Raw genomic sequence first — 4,088 nt, 5'->3', positions numbered from 1 at the left:
GAACAAAAGTAAGAGAAATTTAGGATAAGAATACGAACATGTTCTTGCATGAGGCCCAATGTGTGGTCTGTTATTTTGGAACCTCTACAATTGCTGCAGAAATTGTCCTGCTTTGGATCTGTGCCTCAATTCAGTTTTGTTCTAAAAGACCACAGACAACTCTCTCATGGCATTAAAGGTGTAATTTTCCCTTTTAAAACATTATGTTTAGAGGTCAGACATGAATTTAATTAGACAAATATGGAGCCCCATTAAGTTGTAGATGTATTAATAAAGGACCACTGACTGAATCGGAGCAGAAGAGAGGTGTAGCAGAGAGTTAAATACATGCATAATTAAGGGCCTTTGACTAATTATTATAAGTATTTTCATTTCTGAACGCATTTTGCAACATATTCTGTTTGTCCGTATGAGACACGTTTGCTCTCATTTGCATGTTGCRAAACAAAGCGACAGCTCGACAGACCCAGGCAGAAATAAGTGCCGCGTTTTTAGAAAGCTGACTTTTTAGACGGTGACACCTCACAAGGGAGGAAGGTGGCAAACAGATGTAATTTGTTCATGCATCTGACAGGTGCAGAAAGCTCTCCCCCATTTTTGCTTCACTGACGAGCACAGCGCACGCTCTCCTGTTTCCACATCTCGTCCCTGAGCCGCAAACTAAACCTGCGTTACCTGCAGGCTGGGACCCCTCACCTGAGACTTTGCCAATGTGCCTGGGATCCTGTTTAAAAAAAAAAAAACACCTCTGTGAGCCGTGTTTTCTCGAGTGTAAAGCCTATTTCATACCCAGCCAAACAGCTTGCAGTGGCTCAACGCTCTGCTAGTTTGGTGCAGATGGAAAATAGAGCTGCAGAAGCTCCAGCTTGTTTATTTTGGCATTTGATTGTGATGGAGATACAGTTCATGGCTGACACCCATTAGTTTCTGTGGAGATTTTGAATATTCATTTAAAAATATATATTTAAAAAACTAAAATTTTAGCAACATTTTTCAGTGTCTCGTGACRTTTGTCACACACAAGGATGCTTGATTCTACACTTGAACATATTTAAAATGTATGTTGTAGTGTGATGGTAAAATATTACTCTGATGTTTGCACATAGTTTAACATAAACCACTCACGATGGCCCAGTGGTAGTACTGATGCCTCACACCAAGAAGGTCCTGGGTTCGATCCCCGGTTCGGACCTGGGGTCTTTCTGTGCAGAGTTTGCATGTTCTCCTCCTGCTTGTGTGGGTTTTTTCCAGACACTCCGGTTTCCTCCATCCCTAAAAACACGTACAATAGGTTGCCTTCAGACCCAAGCCTCCCTTGAAAAAGAGATGTGCAGTCTCAACGGGATTTGCCTGGTTAAATAACAATAAATTAATTAATAGCGGTCAGTTCAGACTTTATGCTTCTTTTTTTTAACCCCTATTAGCCAATACTCCATAATAAAAACTATACAGAAGATAAAAACTATAAGAGATCAATTTCATTAAAGTGCATCTGTGTTTTCCTTACAATAACAAAATAAACAAATAATAGCAAAATGAAATGTTTGAAAAAAAGTTGCTATTTGACAATCAACAATTTACTTGTGTTGAATTTCTACAGGATCTCATTTAGTAGAGCTAAAGCTGAAACCTTGTAACACATTCTTGCTAAAAAAATTTGCTTGACTACATAGCAGGTTTGTTTTCATTATTGTCTTTTCTTTTCCTTTGAATTCAAAAAACACAACCCTAAGTTTGAACAATGCAAACAACAACTGCTCTTTATGTCAGACTTTTTATACAAAGGTCACCTTATGTTGTGAAATAACATTGTTTTGGTTCATTCTTGAAAATGTGTGCCATATCACACAATATCCCAAAATCATGCAACATCTGAGCTTAGAGCATGTGCTAGGGACAACTCTCAACTACCACATCAAATTTTAGCTCCATATTTGCACTTTTGACTAAGTTACAGCCATTTTTGTGTGTTCTAAATTTGATTATCTATAGCGTCCATCAAAAATCAGTTGTATGTACAATCAGTATTTACGGTCTGAGAATTTTAATAAAATCCATTTCACAATTCATGAGTAATTTGCATTAATTTAAAAAACTAACGAAATTATGGTCCACCTTTCTGGGATGATAATCCAACACATTTAGTTATGTTAAATGATTTCTCATGCAGTATCTTACAGATGCTTTAACACATAAAAGAAACCTGGTGCTCCAATGCTCAGAACAATAAAACATCTTCCTGTTTGAACCCAGATTTTATACCGTGGCATCAGTTCAGATGAAGTCGACACTAAAGAGTCACAAAAACCTGCATCAATATGATTATCTGGTTTTAAATGTCAGCTCTCTATGATAACTAGAAAAAAAATAACGTTCAAAAACCTGATTTGTAATTCGTTTGGGTAAAAATACATTTACACAAGAAAATGTGACGAGAAACGCAAACACCGGGATGTCATTTCTCCTCCTCCTCATATTAGAGTTTCTTTTTTTCACCTCCACTCTCTCCTTCAATCCGAGCCGCTCATTTCGACTGAATAAACTCTCATCAAAAATGAATTCTCACCACACTTTTAATAAAAAATGATACATATTTGTATGAATCACTCAAAAATAAAARGTCAAATCATGACATTTTAATTAACTGACAAGTTTAAATGGGATTTTTTTTATTTTGTTCTTTGTGAAGAAGGTTGTTGAAAATTTCCAGCTGCAGCAGTAATTTTTACTTTACTTTTGTATAGTTGCAAGAAACAAAGAAACCGCAGCTGTGCTTCTGCTGCTTCTGAATAAGACTGACCTTTAAATRTAATTGTGAAGAAATTATTCTTTTTCCAAAACTGTCACATGCATAAATCTGATTCTGTTATATTCATCCTTTAACATGGTGGGCATGAGGAAAACTAAGATGCTCATTAGCTGGACCTTTCATTCATTGCCTTTTCCTAAAWATAAAAGATAATAGGGTCATTTTTGACATTATCTCAGTTTATTCCATTAGATTTAACCAAAACCCATTTCTTTCAATCATTTTTTTCCAAGCAGCAACAGCAAAACACAAAAGATCCCTTTTGTTGGTGTATTTTGAGAAATTTGAGTCCTAGTTTTGTTTCCTATATAGGCAAAAGTGTCACATCAAAGTGTGAATCTGCAGAGTTTTACAGACATTTTTGTGCTTTCTTCAACTTTGACGCCTCGTTGCACTTCAGCAAGGCCACTTCACTTCTTTATGTGTTTCTAAGAAAAACGGGTGTGGAAATTCAAAACTGGTAAGTCACCGTTTCTTCGGGGGAACGCAGACCCTTTCAATCACAGCTCCCACTTAAACTGTTATATGAAGTCAGCTGGGGGTGGGGTCTCTTAATCAAGACTTTTCAAACGTACCCTAGGCGTTAAACAAGTGATTGCAATAATTAAAAAAGTGAAAATGTCACATTTTTTAAAGGTATATTCGCAAAAGGAAAGTCCTTTCGTCCACATGTTTGGTCCGGCAGCACGTGCTGTAACTGGCCATCTGGTGGATGCATTTGTGAAAACAAACAGCAGACAYACGGAACTAAGAGAACCACCTCTTCTGCATCTGTTTAAAAAAGGACTGAACTCACTTTGCTCACATCTGGTCCTGTCCGTGGTTAACAAGCGGACATTCACAAACGAGCCGAATAGTTTGAACGGATTCAGGAACCAAGTTGCGGACAGTAAAGAGCTGTTCGTCATTTTATATATATTTTTTTCTCCTTAACAACAGAGACAATCACTGAAAACAGCAGCTCAGCGGTAAAGAAGAAGGGGGGTTCTGCTTGACCAAACACATGGTAACATACAGCATGCATGTGAGTTCCTTCATGATGACGGAACTCGTTTGAGATCAAACGGCTCCACAAAGGCCTTGTCTAGATCTGGATCCTTCAATGAGCCATTCGTCCCATCTCTATTACTAAGTGAGTGAAATAAATGACCTCAATCTATCCTGTTATTGCTGTTCCTGTTTAGGAGTGCTAGGAGTTACACTGCAAAAAATGTCTACCTAACCAAGTTTTAAAATCTTATATCCAGCCAAAAAGTCTTTTTTGATCTTGTTTTGAGAC

The 4,088-nt window shown here is 37.4% G+C and overlaps 1 long non-coding RNA gene across 1 annotated transcript in view; it reads right to left on the bottom strand.

Annotated features, from left to right (window-relative positions):
• LOC106515567 (uncharacterized) overlaps nucleotides 1-4,088 on the bottom strand; it is a 48,561-nt gene that overhangs the window by 1,099 nt on the left and 43,374 nt on the right. Inside the window, exon 3 of the long non-coding RNA XR_001310023.1 lies at nucleotides 1,126-1,272. This is a non-coding gene — a long non-coding RNA (uncharacterized LOC106515567). The remainder of the gene's footprint in view (nucleotides 1-1,125; nucleotides 1,273-4,088) is intronic.

The sequence above is a fragment of the Austrofundulus limnaeus genome, unplaced genomic scaffold, assembly GCF_001266775.1.
Source record: "Austrofundulus limnaeus strain Quisiro unplaced genomic scaffold, Austrofundulus_limnaeus-1.0 Scaffold30, whole genome shotgun sequence".
Taxonomy (NCBI): Eukaryota; Metazoa; Chordata; class Actinopteri; order Cyprinodontiformes; family Rivulidae; genus Austrofundulus; species Austrofundulus limnaeus.
Note: the sequence above shows the minus strand (reverse complement) of the source record. Positions and strands in the feature narration are given on the sequence as shown.